Raw genomic sequence first — 20,582 nt, forward strand, 5'->3', positions numbered from 1 at the left:
ACACGTTCTGTAAATTGACTTCATTGCATACTATTGTGACCTGCCGTGCTTTGTTGTGCTCATTCACAACAGTAAAGTGTTTGTTATTTGACTTCCTCCATTGTCCGTTCATTTGCGCCCCCTGTTGTAGGTCCGTGTTCCTACACTTTCACAACACCGCAGACAGTTTGTGAGATGACCCCAAAACTCTGAATTCAAGCCACAGTTCACAGTGAAGACAGTGACGCATGGTGGTGCAAGCATCATGATATGGGCATGTTGTCTCCTACTATGGTGTTGGGGGCCTATATATCGCATACCAGGTATCATGGATCAGTTTGGATATGTCAGAAGATACTGAAAAGGTCATGTTGCCTTATGCTGAAGAGGACATGCCCTTGAAATGGATGTTTCAACAAGACAATGACCCCAAGCACACTAGTAAACAGGCAAAATCTTGGTTCCAAACCAACAAAATGAATGCCCTCACAGATGTGAAGAAATCATGAAAGACTGGTTATACAACTAATACTAGTTTAGTGATTCACAGGATTGCTAAAAAAGCAGTTTGAACTAATAGTTTGGGTTTGTAGCGTCAGCAGCAGATGCTACTATTATTGTGAACACCCCCTTTTCTACTTTTTTTTTTTTTTTTACTAATAGACCAATTTCATAGCCTTAAGAGTGTGCATATCATGAATGCTTGTCTTGTTGGATTTGTGAGAATCTACTGAATCTACTGGTACCTTGTTCCCATGTAACAAATAAGAAATATACTCAAAACCTGGATTAATCTTTTAGTCACATAGCACTACTATTATTCTGAACATTACTGTATATATCCCCAATTAATATTTATGTTTGATGCCAATGTCAGGGTGGCAACTGTAGCCAGGTAGGGTTCATAAAGGATTACACAGGGTCAAGATTTAAAAATGTTCCAGTCATATTGAAAACTATACCACATTCATTTGTCTGATCATAAAGATTTCAAAAAGGTATAGTTTAGACTATTTATGACTGAATGGTTCTGGAGTTATGGGGTAAAAACCGCAAGAATGGTGACAAAGGTCAATTTCCATTTTGTACAGGGGTCAAAAGTTCCAAGCTCTAATTTTGCTAAAAGTTATGCAAATTAATGGTTGAGATAATAGGATTAATAAATGTAATAGTTTTGACTGTGTGGAATGTTTGGTCTCCATATAAGGTCAAACATTGTTGACATCTCATTGGATTATATGACATGTGTCATAAGGTATGTTACCCTGTAACATGATAACTAAGCATGACAGATGGCGCAAACTATAACTTTTAAAGCCATATACCTCTACCTATGATTGCATATTTTTTATCAAAATTTGAGCAACTTTAACTTTTGAACCCTGTACAAACTGAAACTGACCTTTGTCACCATTCTTGCCGTTTTTACCCCATAACTCCAGAACATTCAGTCACTGAATAGTCCAAACTATACCTTGTTGGAATCTTTATGGTCAGACATATAATGTGTTATACCTTTCAGTATGATTGGATCATTTTAAAATTTTGACCCTGTATAATTCCACAATTGACCCCTAGCCCACCGCCCATTGAAAATTCAATAACGACTAAGGAATATTTGTACTAAATTTGGTGTTTATTTCACCATTTGAAACATTCCTCTATAAATGTTCTGTTATCTGCTGCACTACATGGACTGATGTCATGTGCACCACATCATCTGCACCACGGAACAGCCTTTGGACCTGGATGGCAAGCACTGAGGCAAGACAATAGGTTCATCTCCACCTCTTGAAAGTAACCATCTAAATGGCACCATCAGTTGAAATGAGGATATCCCCTTGGCCTCTGAAAAGACCCATTAACAAAGACATCCAGTCATCGCCTTAGGTCACTTGTTAGTGTCCACGTCTCACAACCACACAGTAAAACAGGAAGTACCAGGAACCTAGAGACTTGGACCTTCATTGTCCTGCAATGATATCAGCATGCCAAACATTTCTGTCCAGTGACTTCATGACTCCATAAGCTCTTCCCAGGCATCTCTCACTCTCCAAGACCGAGGACTCGAGACATGAATGTCACTGGTGAGATAAGTGAATGGCTCTACAAGTTCAAGACTTTCACCACAAACAAATAAAATTCTGGCCAGGTCCAGGAAATCATGTAAAGCCTGTATCCTAGTCTTTAAACAAGCCAAGTGCAAACCCAGGCACTTCCTCTCTTACATCCTGTTACACAGAGTCCAAGACCGAGTTGCGATTGAAAAATGCCTCTGCTCTCCGTCACTCCTCACCGATCTCCCACTAGGGTTGCAGGCTGGTTACAATGGCATCTCCATGGTCGGAAAAAAGATCCCTCTTGGTTGCCATCACTTTCCATCAGTCCCATTGGTCTCCAACAGGCGTGAGTGTATTGAACTGCACTCAAAAAATAGCTCTTTGGATGAACTCAATTCACTTATGTGCAGGATTCCCATCTAATAAATATATGTAGCTCCAACTCAAATAAAACACATTGATGCATATAATGTAAATTAATCAAATTGGGACTACATATATTTATTAGACAGAATCCTAACCGATGAGTTAGTTTTTGAGTGTATCACACAAACAAATGACTCATTGGATGAACTCAATTCACTTATGGGCAGGATTTCCATTTAATAAATATATGTAGTCCCAAACTAAATAAATTAAATTATCTTGCATGGATGCACTTTATTTGAGTTGGGCTACATATATTTATTAGATGGAAATCCTACTCATAATTGAATTGAGTTCATCCAATGCATCAGTTCTTTGAGTGTGTTTAAAACACTCCCAAAGTGTGCGACCAGGTAACAGACACATGGGTCTCATAATCAGCCTTGATAAACTCTCACAAGTCTCAACTCACTCTCTACTTGATCCTATGGGTTGTAATAGACTCTCAATTGACTCTGAATGAGGTTGCGTCAATGATCGCTAATATTAACATATTTTTCACTCGCACAATTCAATCGCAATGCAAGCTTGGTGTAAACATAATAACAGATCACAACGGAGACCAGCCAAGACTTGTGGGAGTTGACAAAATGTCATGATCTTGTAGGTCTTATATAGGTCTCAGTCTGATGTAAACGGGGCATTAGCTTCTCAAGTGCTGCAATGGGTATTAATTCATTGACTAATTAAACCTCACATATTCACAAATATTATTAATATGCCAGATGTTTTCCATTAAAAAAATAAGTAAATGTTTCCAGAGAAATTCATGAAAATGTGGAAAGATGCCCTAACTTGAAATGCTAAATTGAAAAAAAAAAAAAAAATTGTGGTTATGCCACTTGATCCTGCTCTAAAATCTAATGGGTTCATCTTGCACCCATCTACTGGGTTTAATGAAAAACATCCTGGTAATTACTGTGTAATCGTGCTGAAAGTCTTGGCAGCGGCAATTAGTTGAATTATTGTAAGAAAACTGACCGAACGACATTATCGCTGTGACACCTTGCTCCAAAAGCTTCAATATTCACATTGAAAAAACTATCTTCACGATCGCAAAAATATGATGCAAGCCTGCTGTCGTTCTGTCATTTTGCCCTGAAACAGCGAAGTATGACACCAGTTAATAATCCACATGAATCATCAGAGCAGTTGCAGCGTTCCAAGATGAAATGAGTCAAACAGTAATTGTCGTGCATCAGTGACACAATGACACAAAGTCATTAACGACACACTTTGTGTTTCTTCGGGTGACTGCTCCCTTTGATAGCTGCTCCTTTGCAAACACCCTGGCTGAAACCAAGGTTCTCACACGTTGTGATGCATCGACTCCCGCGGGTGGCAAAGGAGGCCGTGTGCGTATGTTTGCCCGAAGCTACGGAGTGTAAATCAGCGGCTAAGTCTCTGTAAGCAGAGCCTGGCACGAGGCCCCGATTGCCTCCCTGCTGTGTGGGCAGGGGCCTGCATGGGGGAACTAACCCCTTGGCATGGGCGTGGGTCACACTCGATAGTGTGTGCGCTGATGCAGAAGAGATGGGCTTGTACGATAAAGACCTGCCAACGGATTCGGAATGCATGTAATACGCTGAGACGCCTTCCATGCTTAGCTAGCACCACGTTGGACGCTCCTCTGACATGAAGGGTTTTTGGAGGTTTGCCTCGCTCTCTACCCACAGTGACTCTACTGATGTTATGTAACCTTGGACTGCTGGAGATTGAGTTGGAGTGTATAGCCTTTGACCTCACGCTGCTCAGTTTTTTGCTTAGGTTGGCAGCCATGGTGCCGCTAAAAGTTGACGTGCCGTTTCAGCGTTTTTTGTCAAGCAGTTTGCGTAGATCGCTGTGAGGATACGGGAGGTCTTCTGTCTGTTATCTTGGCAGTTAAAGGTGACCTACAGACAGCCTGGAGGCACTACAGGAATGCAGCCGTCGTTACAAACGGACAGCACTTTCTTCGGTATGTGCCGAGAACTCTCAAGAACTTTTCCTGTTTGTGCCAAGAACGTATTTTTCTCTTCAGATTTGGATTTCCAAACAGCTATACCAAGTTATACTCAAATGCAAGAACATCTCAGCTGTCAAAAACCACATCAGAGTGTTGGAAACTTTGTTCGATCTACTTTCAAGTGGTATTTTACAAAAATGGTTAGCTTTTAGATGAACAGGCTTTTAAAATTTCAGGACTCCAAAAGTCAAGTCAAGTCTGGCAGCTTTCATTGGAGCTGCATGTCACCACATCTACCGTACCACAGAACCACCTCAGGTCTTAGATGACAGCCACCCAGGTAGACAAGAAACCCAAAAACCAGGACTGAGAAAAGTGTTAATTTTTCCAAGAACATTTCAGATTTTCGTTGAAGAACATTGGTTCTATTGTGTAAGAGTTGGTCTGTAGACTATAGACCTGTGTTCCATTCCAGGTGTGACCATAACCTTGTCTGTGACCAGTACCTTGGACAAGACTCTTCAACTGCCTTGTTCCAGTTCACCCAGCGATAAATTGGTACCAGCCTTGGTTGGGGAGTAACTTGCAATGGCGCAGTGTCCCATTTCAGGGAGAGTTGTAGACTTGGGGAATAAACCCAATGGTTTCGGGAGTGTATTTGGTTGTTTTGTCATTACCCATAATGAAATGTGTACTTGAATTAGGAACCGTCCGCACAGAAGGTGATGAAAGTGTGTTAACCAACAAAGTTTTTCCTGTAGCAGTGGTTTTGCTGTTTTTCAAAACGTAGTTCATTTGATGAAACAATTTCTTAATTTAGAGTTTCGTGTTTCAAAACAGTAAATAATTTTCTGAAGCAATTTGTGCATTTGATTCAATATTTTACAATGTCTTAACTGTGCCCCAGCACTGTGTGTGGGAGGGGTTTAACCCTGAAACAGTAGTTTTCTGAAGCAACTGAATGTTGTAAGTGTTTTGAAACAGTGAATCATTTTCTGAAGAAACTTGTGCATCTGGTTTGAAAAAGCTTCACTACATATAGTATATTCCAGAAGGGGTTTAAAACCTGAGACATCACAATATTTTCAGGAGGTATGGGGTATTTCAAGTGTTGCGAAACAGTGAATCATTTTCTGAAAAACTTGTGCATCTGGTTTGACAAAGCTTCACTACATATAGTATATTCCAGAAGGGGTTTAAACCTGAGACATCACAATATTTTCAGGAGCGATGGGGGTATTTCAAGTGTTGAGAAACAGTGACTCATTTTCTGAAGCAGTTCCTTAATTTAACATTTTAAGTGTTTTGAAACACTGAATCAGTTTTCTGAAGAAACTTGTGCATCTGGTTTGAAAAGCTTCACTACATATAATATATTCCAGAAGGGGTTTAAACCTGAGACATCACAATATTTTCAGGAGGTATGGGGTATTTCAGGTGTTGCGAAACAGTGACTCATTTTCTGAAGCAATTGGTTAATTTAACGTTTTAAGTGTTTTGAAACTGACTTATTTTACGAAGGAACTTGGGCATTTAGTAGGTTTGAAAAACACTCATGTCTACATGTGGTACATTTCACAAGGAGTTTAAACCAGAAAAAAATGAATAATTTTATGAAGCAATAAGGTTATAGTGTTTAGAAACAATGAATTGTTTCTTATAGTTGTTGCTTATTTCAAAACAATGAGTATTTTCCCAAAGTAATCCATGCATTTCATTCACAGTTTGACAATGCAGTATTTCTGCCAGATTGTCATGTGTAGAAGGGTTTTCACAGAGGTATAACCCTGAAACTGCAAATAGTTTTCTGAAGCAATTGCTTAGTTTAGTGCTTCAGGTATTTAGAAACAACTATTTGTTAACAGCTGGTTAAGGTTGTGTTGCCAGTGTTCAAAAACCAACCCATTCCTTGAAAGCAGTTGGCTGATTTAAGATTTCAAACATTTAGAAACAGTGAAAATTTTTCTGAACCAATTCCATCACTGTTTCAAGTATTTTGAAACATTAAATAATTTTAAATTGGTTGACCTACCAATTTAAGCATTTCAAACTGAATTTTTGTCCGAAGATTATGGTTAATTTTGTGTTTCTGAGTTTTTTCAAAACAGTTAAGCAATTCGTGCATTTGATTCAAAGTTTCGCAAAGCTTCATGTCTGTTACATCATCATTATTTGTGGCCCATCGTCTATTACTTGAAATGATGAAATGCCTTCACGATGTTTGTTTTTCTTGAAATAGAGACCTGCTCTGTAAAAATGCTACAACTATAGATGTGGAGTGTGTTGGTTTGTGTGGACACAAATATGTGAATGTTGTATGGAGTGTTGAAAATACGCATACAGACACACAGAATCCGTAAAGAATCATTATTTGAAACAGTTGGTTTAATTAGTGCTTCAAAACAATTGTTATTTTTTTCAAGAAATAGGTTGATTTTGCATTATTTTATTTTAAGTGTTTCATAAACAGCCAATAATTTACTGAAATAATTTGGTTCAATGTTTCAAAAAGTTTCATGTCTGCCACCAAATGAATGTTTTAGAATAACTTTAAACCTGATTTTAGAAAAATGTATTTTTATTTTCTGAAGCAAATGGTTCATGAGCCCTGTGATAGACTGGCATCCTGTCCAGGGTGTACTCAGCCTCTCGCCCTATGACCCCTGAAATAAGCTCCAGCCCCCTGCAACCCTCAATTGGAATATGCTGGTATAGAAAATGAATGAATGATTAGATTAGCTAGAATTTTAGTAATCACTTGGGAAGACTCCCTCAGGGAAATTGAGGTTTCAGCAACATTGTATAGCAGCACACAGGGTAAGAAGCACACAGAGTATCAAAAGTGAAAGTAAAAAAAGCCAATTTGCAAATATAAATATAAATACCAGAAATACTGCTTGCTACAAGTTTACTGGCTACTACTGTTCCTCTCCTTCCCATCCCCTGTCTTCCTGTTACTCCTCCTCCCCCTGAGTGAGAAGTTGTATAGTCTGATGGCCTGTTGGTCCTGCACTTAACGATCAGTCTGTGGCTGAAATTAGTTTGAGTGTTTCAGATATTTCAAAGCATTTTCTAAAACAATTTGTGCATTACATTCAAAGTTTCACAAAGCATCATTTCAACCCCGTTACTATGAGTGGGATGCTTTACGGGGGTTAAAAGTTAAAACAATAAATGATTTGCTTATATATTTTGAGTGTTTTTAAACAGGTAATAGATTCCTGAAGGAATTTCTGCATTTTGTCAAGTCTGAAAAAGCCTAATTTCTGCCCAATTGTCATTTTTTGTGATGTATGTATTAAATGAATTAATTAAAAATAATAATAATAATATGTTCTGAAGTAATTAGTTAATTTAGTGTTTTTCATGTTTCAAACTATCATATTGTATTTTATCTGCCCCACCCTAATGTGTTAAATATTTTGGGTTGGGTTTAAACTTAAAATAATGAATAATTTCTGAAGCAATGAGTGAATTTAAGATTTTGAGTGTTTTGAAACAATCTACATTTATCTGAAGCAGTTGGTCACTTTAGTGTTTTGAGTCCTTTTTTGTTTTGTTTCGACAGAATGAGCAGTTCTCTGAAACAATTTGTCAGTTTAATGGTTGTCAGTTTAAATTCATGAATAATGTTTTGAATCAATTTCTGCATTTGATTCAAAGTTTCACAAAGGCTCATTGCTGCACTACCAGGAAAGGTTTCATGAACTGGTGACTCTGAAGCCAGTGCTTCATTTTGTTTTGAGTCCTTTTGGAGAAGTTTAAATTGAAATAGTCATTAATTTCTGAAGCAACTTTTGAGTGTTTAGAAAGAATACATAACTAAAAAAAACAACAAAAAAAAAACGTGCATTTGTGTGAAGCAGTTTGTGAATTTAACAGTCAACATGTCAAATTAAATGAGTAATGCTTTGAAACAATTTGTGAGTTGATTCAAAATTTAACAAAGGGTTTCAGAAAGGATTAGAGGGGTTTGAACCCAAAACAAACCACTCTGAAACAATTGCTTCATTTTGTTCTGAGCATTTTAAAACTCACTCACTCACTCATCTTCATCCGCTTATCCAGGATCGAGTTGCGGGGCATTTTAAAATGGTGTTTTTTCAAATTAAATAATAAATTGTGAAGTGATTATAAAACTAAAATAAATTTCTACCCTTTAACCAAGTGTGAATTATTTATGTGTGTGTGTGTGTGTGTGTGTGTGTGTGTGTGTCTGTGTGATGTGGTGGCAGTGGGGCGGGGGGGGGGGGGGGTTAAAACTAAAAACACCTCATAGCTATGCCTCTGGATAAAGCAACAATTTAATGCCACCAATTCAAATGTGCACAATGAGCTTTGACCTTTCAAAGCTCCAATTAACATAATAATAATAATAATAATAATAATAATAATAATAAACTGTGGTGTGATTTGTGACAGCAGTTTGTTATGATGATGTGCAGCACACATAGTGCACAAATCCAAAAACAAACAAACAAATACACACATTTAGATCCACAGTAGAGGTGGGCAATACCGGGAATTTTGGTATTGATCTGATACCAAGTAAATACAGGCCCAGTATTGCCGATACCGATACTTTTTCATATTTAAGCTTCATAGATCCAAAGGATCCAAAAGACCTAGGACAGAATTTTGCCAAACATTGTACGTGACAACAAAATACTTTAGTATCACAATCAACATTTTTGTTTAAAAAAATATCACTCAACACAACTTAAAACAAAATCTCCTGAGGTAGAGGGCTGACAAATCACAATACAAGGGTGCGCTGCTCCGTGTTGTGTGACACAGTGCAGGGCTACTCTTACAGACACAATGAAAAAAAAATGCTACTATTGGATCAACTTAAAAAAAATTGATGTAATTTGTTACAGCTAATTTTTTTAGTTTCTCACAATGTATACTCAACAAAATATAAACGCAACACTTTTGGTTTTGCTCCCATTTTGTATGAGATTAACTCAATGATCTAAAACTTTTTCCACATATACAATACCACCATTTCCCTCAAATACTGTGCACAAACCAGTCTAAATCTGTGATAGTGAGCACTTCTCCTTTGCTGAGATAATCCATCCCACCTCACAGGTGTGCCATATCAAGATGCTGATTAGACACCATGATTAGTGCACAGGTGTGCCTTAGACTGCCCACAATAAAAGGCCACTCTGAAAGGTGCAGTTTTGTTTTATTGGGGGGGGGGGGGATACCAGTCAGTATCTGGTGTGACCACCATTTGCCTCATGCAGTGCAACACATCTCCTTCGCATCATCCGTGAAGAGAACACCTCTCCAACGTGCCAACGGCAGCAAATGTGAGCATTTGCCCACTCAGATCGGTTACGACGACGAACTGGAGTCAGGTCGAGACCCCGATGAGGATGACGAGTATGCAGATGAGCTTCCCTGAGACAGTTCTGACAGTTTGTGCAGAAATTCTTTGGTTATGCAAACCGATTGTTCCAGCAGCTGTCCGAGTGGCTGGTCTCAGACGATCATGGAGGTGAACATACTGGATGTGGAGGTCCTGGGCTGGTGTGGTTACACGTGGTCTGCGGTTGTGAGGCTGGTTGGATGTACTGCCAATTCTCTGAAACGCCTTTGGAGAAACGCCTTATGGTAGAGAAAATGAACATTCAATACACGAGCAACAGTTCTGGTTGACATTCCTGCTGTCAGCATGCCAATTGCACGCTCCTTCAAATCTTGCGACATCTGTGGCATTGTGCTGTGTGATAAAACTGCACCTTTCAGAGTGGCCTTTTAGTGTGGGCAGTCTAAGGCACACCTGTGCACTAATCATGGTGTCTAATCAGCATCTTGATATGGCACACCTGTGAGGTGGGATGGATTATCTCAGCAAAGAAGAAGTGCTCACTATCACAGATTTAGACTGGTTTGTGAACAATATTTGAGAGAAATGGTGATATTGTATATGTGGAAAAAGTTTTAGATCTTTGAGTTCATCTCATACAAAATGGGAGCAAAACCAAAAGTGTTGCGTTTATATTTTTGTTGAGTATATATTTAGGTTCAGGTTCAGGTAACTTTATTTGTACCCGTAGGTAGATTTGGCTTGCAGCAACAGAAAACAGAAAATATTTATGATTTTGTAAAGTGATTCCAGCAGATTTAAACTGGAAACCACAATTTTCCATTAGACCAATGTAAATAAGTACTTTGAATGAAGTGCACTGTGTTTCACTTTTTTCAGTGCAGAGTAGACTTTGATGAATCTGCATGTGCAGCAGTCAGTGCGTTAGGGAGAGAATAAAAGCTTGAGTATCGATCTTTTACACCAGGATCATTCAATATCAATACCAGCGTTGGTATCGATATTAGGATCGATCCGCACACCTCTAATCCACAGTTTTAATAATAATAATAATAATAATAATACAAAAAAGCGAAATAAACATCAACCAATTGATCAGCAGCAGGTCAGAGGTCATCTACTGGATTTAGTTTTCATAACTCAGCATCGATTCAGCCAACACCGTGTGATCGGAGTGACGGTGATCTCCGGGAAGGATGGAGGAATGATAAAGGAGAAGGAGGAGGAGGGAGGCGGAATCTTTCTGCACCTCGTGCCGACTGTTCGCGTGTGACATCCTTGGGAAAAAAAGTTAAACAGCCGGATGTAACAATTAACCTTGATTGCGCTCGGACGCATGCAGGTGCGCGAGTTTGCGATCATCGGCTGCAGCTGTGCGCTGTCAAGATCGGACCCCGGCGCACAGAAACTATATCAGTGCTGCTGTTTCTCCTCCCGCCTCCGCGGGACAAACATGTAGGCTGCACAGAGGAGCCGGTCCGACGCGCATTCCCGCCAAATTATCCGGCGACATCGATCGGAGTCGGATCCCCGCGAAAGGAGACGAGAAGAGAGAGTGCGTGTCTGCGCCGGTGGACATGAGGATCACGCACTGAGTCGCTGATCGAGAGACAAGTGACGAGGTTCAAGGACGCAAAAACCAAAAAACAAAAAAACAAAAAACAAAAAGTCGATCCGGGAAGCAATGGAGCGGGACGCCGCCGTCACCGTGAGAGCATCCAGAAAGGCGATCATCGCCAAAATATTCAAAGTTCGCAAGAGGAGAGAGATGCTTTTCGTTCAGGTGTGCTTCATCTGCAGTGTTCTCTTCGTGGCGTGGAGCATGTCGGCGCTGCTGACCAACACAGGTGAGTCGATCAGTGTCTGGTGGATTAAAAAAAAAAAAAAAAAAACTCGGTAACGCGCACAGCTGATCTACTCATTACTGTCAAGGACATGTTCGATCGTGTCAGCTCTGCTGTGCACCGCGCATGCTCACAATAAAGTCCGCTGCTCGTTTTAAAACATGTATAAACGTGAGTTGCGGCGCGTGCCGCAGTGTGCGTTTAATTGGAGCCACGCGCGCAATCGCGGTGGCTCCGAACGCGAACAATCCGGGGATCCAAACCCCGAATCAAACGTGATTTATTTTATTTAATTTGCATACTCTCTGCTGTTTTGCCGACACGACATAGCTAGTGCACGCGCAGATTCGGCGTCACACTGCTCTCGCGCAGGTACCTGCGTGGCGATGTCCTGTTTTGAGTTTTTTATAAATTATTATTGCCTTGAGGACACGCGATATGATTTAAGAATGCTGGCCGATCGTGCGAGGCGCGCACGTGCCGTGTCCCAACTCCACCAGCTCCAGCCTGTACGCGCGAACGCAGACCGGGCGCAGAGCATCACACGCTGTTACGCAATGTGACGATCTCACCCCCCCCCCCCCCCATCCATCGTGACACTTCGCATGGATCAGAACACGTGAAACAATCGCGACCAAGTTGTCTCCCAGCCTGTGTGGGTTTCAATCACGCGTGATTTACTGACTCATGGACTTTAGCGCGTCTGTCCGCAGCCGTGGAGGCTGTAAACTCACCTGCTGGCGCGCCAATCGTTTTATAATTAAACTTCAAAGCCAAAGGAGCCTCAGATTACTCAGAATGACGTCATATAGGGTAGTCGGTGTCTGATCTTCAAAGGCAGACTCACCTGACATGGAAAGAGGGCTTCTCTCTATTTTATGGCGTCCTAGTAATGAAGTTTTAAAAGGCAAACTGGCATCTGCTGTGACCCCTGAAGGGTCTCTGATGTCTGCGTTTCACATCATGAGGTGATCACTATCATTTAACAATAACTTCTTGACATGAGGTTTAGTGTCTGCTTGGTGTCACTTATAAGTTATCAGTCAGAGCCCACACTCTAAGAAATAAAATGTTGAATTTATTGATAAAGTTAAGGTAACTTTTCCACATTTGTCAATTAAATGCAACACAATATTGGGATTTAAGTAATTTTCATTTGATTTGTCAGACATGTTGTTTTGCACTTAATTAACAATGTTATGTGGAACAAAGTTACCTTAACTTTATCAATTAAATTCAACATTTTATGCCTAAGAGTGCATAGTGTTTGCTGCAATATCTTTAAAAAGCTCTACAATTTTAGTGCTTTTGACAGTGGACCATGCAACTCTTATCTCGCTTGGAAACCTGTGTGGGTGTCAGGGGGATTGCTTTGAAGTGGTTTGAGTCTTACTTGAGTGGGAGGGTCTTCTCTGTGAGGCTGGGGGACTCCTGCTCCTCTTCTGCTCCCCTGCAGTGCGGTGTCCCCCAGGGTTCCATCTTAGGCCCAATTCTTTTTGCTCTGTATCTCCTCCCACTCAGGGATATTTAAAAAACATGGCATGTCATACCATTTTTATGCTGACTGCCAAATTTACATGCCGATTGTCAAGAATAACCACTGCCCCCTGACACCCCTTCTCGACTCTCGGTGATGTCAAGGCTTGGTTAGCACAGAATTATTTAAAACTTAACGAGGGAAAAACTGAGATAATTCTGTTTGGCAATTCTCGCTTTGACTTGGGACCTCTCCAAAGTTTTGTGCGTCCCAGTCACCAGCCTTGGTGTCACCATAGACAACGATCTTAAATTTGATAAACAGGTTAATGCGGTTTTAAAATTGAGTTTTTTTTTTTTTTACCTTCGTCTTTTATCAAAAGTGAACCTTTTATCCCTTTAAATTGTTTGAACAGTCATGCATGCTTTTATTTCTTCTCATTTAGACTACTGCTATGCACTTTATTCGGGGATTAGCCATACGCACTTTCCCGACTGCAGTTAGTCCAGAATTCAGCGGCTCGACTTTTAACAGAAAGCGTGAGCATATTACCCCAATTTTGGCTTCTCTGCACTGGCTCCCTGTACATTTCAGAATTGATTTTAAGATACTTTTGTTTGTTTTTAAAGCTCTGAATGGACTGGCCCCACAATATATCAACTGCCTCCAGGTCTACACTCCAGCACGAGCTCTGAGGTCCGAGGGCCAGTCCCAGCTCATGGTGCCTAGGACGAGACTTAAAAACTCGAGGGGACAGAGCCTTCTCCGTGGTCGGTCCCAGACTCTGGACGCGCTGCCCCTACAGGTCCGATCTGCTCCCACTGTGGAGTGTTTTAAGTCCTGTCTTAAGGCCCATTTTATTCCTTGGCTTTTACCACACCGCGGAGTTGTACGGTCTTGTCTTTTATTTTTTTATTAAAATGTATTTTTTATTATGGTTTTATCTATTTATGTATTATTTTCTTATTATTGTTATTTTCCTGTCTATGCTTTTGTTGTGCAGCACTTTGAGACTTGGGTCTGTTTAAGTGCTTATAAATAAAGTGGATTGGATAAAATTATTTTTGGCCATATACCTCTAACTGATCTGTGTGTGTACATTCACGACTGATTACTACTTGCTACTATTCTAGGTACGGATGCATATCTTGCATTCTTGGTCCCTACAATTTGGACCAATTTGGAAGTTCCTTACGCTTCAGAAATGTCTGGCACTTCCGGAAGCATCATCACAAGCTCAAAGCTGACATCTTCAGCTGTGTAGCAGAGTACTTTCTCAGATAAACTGTTTTTTTTTTGTCCTTTTCTGAAAAGGACTGACAATCGAAACTCGACCAATGCGTCTCGGTTTGCGCAACAGCTTTTGCATGCGCCATATTGGATTTCTGATTTCTGGGTTCATCACATCCAGAAGCGGAACAATTCCAGCAATGTCTGGAACGTGCTTGTCAAAGTTCGCCTCCTCTCCTCCAGACTAAGTCGGCCGTGCAAACGTATTTGTAGAGTCGTCATACTGCGTATAGTAATAAAATGGTGTATGAGTGTGCAGTTCGGTGCTGCACAGTTGCAACAGCTTGATTGGAGAAAATAATTTGTTCCATTCACAAATTGCGTAGCTTATCCATAATGCAAGCAAAATTGTTGGAAGTTTCAGTTTTTGTAATTAAAAGGCTGGTTGGGTTAATTTTATGAGTGAATCCGCGTAACGTTTGACTTTCTGCCGTACAATGAAAAGAAGCGATAGTATGTTCTGCCACAAGGGATGGCCACCTCCTGCCATGATAAAGGCAAAAAAAAAAAAAAAAAAATCCGGCACCCTGGGTGGTGCCTGTGCTGCATTTTATCCCTGATTACAGGAAATTGTGACATGCATCTTTAATTTATTTCATAAGTTCTCCATGTTGTGCTCAAGTGTGAACATAATCAGTGTTAGCAGGTACAGCTGATGGTTTCACCACATATACTGCTCAAAATCCACCAATGCACATGCAAAACTACAACAATGAAAATTACAAACTTTTTTTTAACGGCCCTGATTGCTTCAGAAAAAGCAATGCAGTGGAAGGGTTCTAAGATTTATCAGTTACATCTCAGATTTGAGTCTTTGCATTTTAAAATGCACTAAAATGAATGTGCGACAACTGATCTAAGAAACTAGATTTGAACAGAATTTAAAGCTTTGGGTTTGCTGTTTCAATTGTATACATTTGCTTGACAAATGTGCCTCACATTACATTATTAATTTAAGACTACATGGTCCAGACTGATGGAAATCTTGTCCACACTGACTTGACCACAAGTGAGATGTTGGATTTACAGGAATTTGTAGATGTAAAGTGTGATGGTGTGTTGGACAGGGTTTTAAATTCACTATTACTAATCCTAACATTAAGCATAACCTAACCCTACTCCTTCTTCTAACCATAACTACCCCGACGATCCCCCCTGCTGCAATTTTAATTACATGCACCCGTCATGGAATGAATTAGAATAAATTTGTGCTTCTGTGATGAAAATTTTGCACTTTTCGTGACAATATGACGAACCAGTAGACTAATGTATATTTTGTGCTGCTGAATCACAACATGCCATGAGACTGGGTTGGAAATATCAGTGGCACGCTAGCAGTTTTTTTTTTGCGTTCGAGCAAATATACCTGTTGGCTGATGAAGGAAGTTCAGTGTATGGTATTACAGAGGGGTAAAAACTGTTAAATCTTTGTTGATAGTGACGCAGATAACAGAATATCTAGAGGTGAAGGGCCTAGTGGTACTAGGGAGCTACGACCACTACCTTTGCACCCCCCCCCCAGGACTAAACCAAACCAACTGTTTTAGGTTACTTAGATGACCCCAAAACACAATCGGGATGTTCCCAAAAATAAAAACTGGCCTCAAGCCAGTTATCCAAGATGGCCACCAAAAAAAGGTTTATTTATTTATTTTTGCTAAAACACCTTTACACAACATATTAACAACTTAAATATTAGAGATTCAATGGGAAGACCATTGCAGGTCACAACAAACTCATTTGTGCCTAAACTAAATCTATTCATGGGTTTAACATTCAAAATGGCATCCAAAATGGCCACCAATAGACCCTTATTAAAATACATAGTAGGAATAAACAATAGACTTAATAATGACAGAAATCATTGGTGTTTTAGTGGGGGGGGGGAACCCTATTTTGGTGGCCATCTTGGATAACTGGCCTGAGGCCAGTTTTTATTTTTGGGAACATCCCGATTGTGTTTTGGGGTCATCTAAGGAACCTAAAAGTTGGTTTGGTTTGGTCCTGGGGGGGAGGTGCAAAGGTACTGGTTGTAACTCCCCTAGTATGGTTAAGGCGTTGGGCTTGTGACCAGAAGATCCTCGGTTCAAATCCCAGCCTGACTGGAAAATCACTAAGGGCCCTTGGGCAAGGTCCTTAATCCCCTAGTTGCTCCCGGTGTGTAGTGCCTTGAATGGCAGCACCCTCACATTGGGGTGAATGTGAGGCATTATTTGTAAAGCGCTTTGAGCATCTGATGCAGATGGAAAAGCGCTGTATAAATGCAGTCCATTTACCATTTATTTTAGAGGAATCTTGGTGAAACAAGCGCCAAATGTGGTACAAATACTCCTTAGACATCACTCTTTTGAAAACTGAATGGCCACTTAAATTTTCAGTAGGCAGCCAGGTAGGGGTCAATTGAAGAATAACACTGGGGGTCAAAATTTAAAAATGCTCCAATCATATTGAAAGCTACACCACATTATTCGTCTGATCACAAAGATTCCAAAAAAGGTATAGTTGGACCTATCTGAATGCTATGGGGTTAAAAACAGCAAGAATAGTGACAAGGTCAATTTCAGTTTGTATAGAGGTCAACAGTTAAAGTTCCTCCAATTTTGGCTTAAAAAAAAAAAGTGGCGCTAATATGAGCGATGTGCAGCAGCGCAAAACTCGCTCATGGTACAGGGAGTCCCAAACAGGAAGTGCCAAATTTTGAGTCCACAGTGAAACAGGAAATGTCAAACACTTCCTGGATTGACAGATGAGATCCCACAGAATCTCACAGGAACTCGGTGGCAAGTTCACACTGAAACAGGAAGTCCCAAATTTTGAGTCAACAGTGAAACAGGAAGTGCCAAATGTTGAACACTTCCTGGCATGGGTGGGGCTAGAGCGGAGATGAGGGTTGGACACATGCACATGTCACTGCAACCGCACGTCTGGTTGAGAAGAGCTGCATTTTAAAAATCGGTGAGTCACATTAACTGCTAGGTTCCTCCTGTCCAGTAGTTGGTGTGTACCACAAAGTTCTAATCCACCTTAGTAGCAAAAAAAAGCCTCAGATTTAAACTGGACACGTCGTTTGAACTATGGACTGACACCAAGGTTATATTGGTGAATAAACGACCTATTTTATTCCATGCTAATGCTCCCCTGAAGCATTAGCTTGTGCATGTCTGGTCCTCCAAGGTAAAGCTCAGTTAAGGTCAACATCTGTTGGATTCTATGACATGTAACATAACTAACCATGACACATGGCGCAAACTATTGCTTTTAAAACCCTATTAACTCAACCAATTTGCATCTTTTTACCAAAATTGGAGCAACTTTAACTTTTGACCCCCTGTACAAACTGAAATTGACCTTTGTCACCATTCTCGTTTTTACCCCATAACTCCATAACATTCAGTCAGATAGTCCAAACTACACCTTTTTTGGAATCTTTGTGATCAAATATGGTACAGTTTTCAATGGCCAATCAGTTTTTTAAGGAGTGTGTGTGCGCCAATCTTGGTACTTGTTACAGAACGAACAATTGTTAGTTATCTGCTCCACTATTGGCATTTGGTGGATATGACGCATTTGCCAGATGGCAACCGTGTGAACAGATGATGTCCAGGGTGAGGGGGATCTTCTAGAATATTGGTAGCTTTGGAGAAGCAGCAGGAACTGAAGGTAATATTGCACAGCCTGTGATCTTTTGGGCAGTGTTATTGATCCTCTGGAAGGCCCTCCTATCAGCTGCTGAGCAGCTGGGATACCAGGTGGCTGTGCAATAGGCCAGCGCACCTTCAGTGTAGACACCAGCAGCTTCTCCTTCATAGTGCAGCAGATAAGAGAATATTTAGAGCGGAATCTGCAAATGGTGATAAAAGCATCAAATTTGGCAGAAATAGTCCTCAGCCAATCCTCTTTTGGAAAAAAAAAAAAAACGATTGGCCACTTGAATTTTCAGTTGGCGTTCAGGTACAGGTCAATTGAAGAATTACGCAGGAGTCAAAATTAAGATGCTCCAATCATATTGCACCCTATGCCACTTACTTGCCTGATCATAATATTCCAAAAGGTATGGTTTGGATGGTCTGTAACTGAATCGATGGAGTATGGGATAAAAACAGCAAGAATGGTGACAAAGGTCAGTGTCGGGTTTGTACAGGGGGCAAAAGTTAAAGTTGCTCCAATTTGGTAAAAAAAATGATGCAAATTACTAGGTGAGTTAACACGGTTTTAAAAAGGAATAGTTTTGGACCATTGTATCATCCTTATCACGTTACAGGGTAACATATGTCACATGTCATAGAATCCAATAGACGTAGACCTTGTTTGACCTTTACTGTGGAGACCAAGCGTTCAACACTGTCAAACTATTCCATTTATTATCCTATTAGCTCAACCAATAATTTGCATCACTTTTTACCAAAAGTTGAAGCAACTTTAACTTTTGACCCCTGTGCAAAATGAAACTGACCTTTGTCACCATTCTTGCTGTGTTTATCCTGTAACTCCATAGAATTCAGTCACAGATGTCCAACCTATACCTTTTTGGAATCTTTATGATCAGGCCAATAATGTGGAATATTTTTCAATATGATTGGAGCATCTCTTAATTTTGACCTCTGTAATTCTTCAATTGACCCCTACTGACCACCGATTGAAAAGTCAAGTGGCCAATTTTTTTTTTTTTTTTTTTTTTTTTTTTTTTTTTTACACAAGTGTCCAAGGAGTATTTCTGTCTAATTTGATGCTTTTATCATTTGCATGATTGTTTCAGTTATCTGCTGCATTATCAGGTGACATATTTTTTTTTTCTTTTTTCCCCTGATGATTCAAAGGGAGGGGAGTCACCTCTGGGCCTCCTCGACCATGGTGGTGTTGGTGGTCCAGGAGAGATTCTCATGTACACATGCAGGAACCCTTTCTACATGCTCCCATTTCTGTGGAGTGGGTCAGGGTCTGACTTCTTTCTATAGAGAAGTCTTTCATACAAATGCTGAGTATTGACAGTGTGACTGCCAATCAGCATTAAGGCAACATGACATTCAGTTGATTTTTGGAGATTTTTTTTTTTTAGCAATTTATAAAAGTTTCATGTTTAAACTGTAAAACAATCTGTTTTTGTTCATAAGGGTTTGTAACATGTATGGACTAATTGCCATTTTTTTGATTTATATCTCAGTAGATGTGTGCTCTCACTACTTTCAAATATTTATCGTGTTGGCCCACAAAAAAATCAATATTGGCTTGATCTTATTTATTAAATTGAAAAAGAAATGGGGGGCATTGAAATGGGACACCATACATCGTCCATGCGTGTGTCACACTTTGGGACCCTAGATTTCCCTGTTGCCCCTTTGAGGCATTACTTACCTGTATCTATTGCAAATGAACACAAATGTGAGGTCTACGCATATGACCTGGATCCAGATTTCCAAGGTCATGTTAAGATGCCTGCTGACAGACACCCATCATTTCACCCCAAAATACAACTTCATCTCCAATATCAATGCTAAGCTTCACGCTTTGTGAACACATATCATGTATCCCGACTTCCTTTAGCACACTACATTTGACCTTGAACCTTGGGCCCAAGGTCAAACATGCAAATGGATAAAAAATAGAACCTTTTGGGTATATTTTGAATTCCCTGCACCAAATTTCTCTTCTAATGCCTAAATTTGCATTGAACGCATGTAGTAAATCATTCATACCAACTCACTTTAGCCAACTGCATTTGACCTTAGGGTCAAAGTCTTGCATGAATGGAAAACTACTTGTTCCTGTATTATTTGACCTTCTTTTTCCTGTTTATTTTTTGCTGTCCCTGCCATGAAATAGGGATACCATTGAAATGGACTCTATGCACCCAGCTGTGTTTAATTTTTCACTGTCATATGAGCATAGTGGGCGGGGGACCTCAGCTGAGTATTGACTTGTTTTGGAAGGTCCTGTGACTTAATCACCAGTGTGATCTGTATAGTGGAAAAATTACTCATATAGTAAGTATTTCAGTCTTCCTCATAAATTAAGGCGCTAAACAAAATGAACTCCAATAATGAAATGATAAATGCCAGAAATGGAAAGTATTGCACAAAAAACCCTAACAGAGCTGATGATATAGGAATAAGATGAGACTTGTAATCCAGTGTACTAGTATTTTCATTAATTTTTTTGGACAGGTCCAAAATATGGTCCATGTAAACTGAAGATTCTTGCTAAACTGTCAAAAGATGCCTGA

At 40.0% G+C, this 20,582-nt stretch overlaps 1 long non-coding RNA gene across 1 annotated transcript; it reads right to left on the minus strand.

Moving 5' to 3' along the window:
- Positions 1–1,005: 1,005 nt before the first annotated feature.
- On the minus strand, positions 1,006–18,804 carry LOC117503098. Its single transcript, XR_004558479.1, has 3 exons — positions 18,787–18,804; positions 14,191–14,193; positions 1,006–1,175 (listed from the first exon to the last, which is right to left on the minus strand). It is a non-coding gene; the product is annotated as an uncharacterized LOC117503098 (long non-coding RNA).
- Between the last annotated feature and the right edge of the window lie 1,778 nt (positions 18,805–20,582).

The sequence above is a fragment of the Thalassophryne amazonica genome, chromosome 21, assembly GCF_902500255.1.
Source record: "Thalassophryne amazonica chromosome 21, fThaAma1.1, whole genome shotgun sequence".
In the NCBI taxonomy this organism is placed as follows: Eukaryota; Metazoa; Chordata; class Actinopteri; order Batrachoidiformes; family Batrachoididae; genus Thalassophryne; species Thalassophryne amazonica.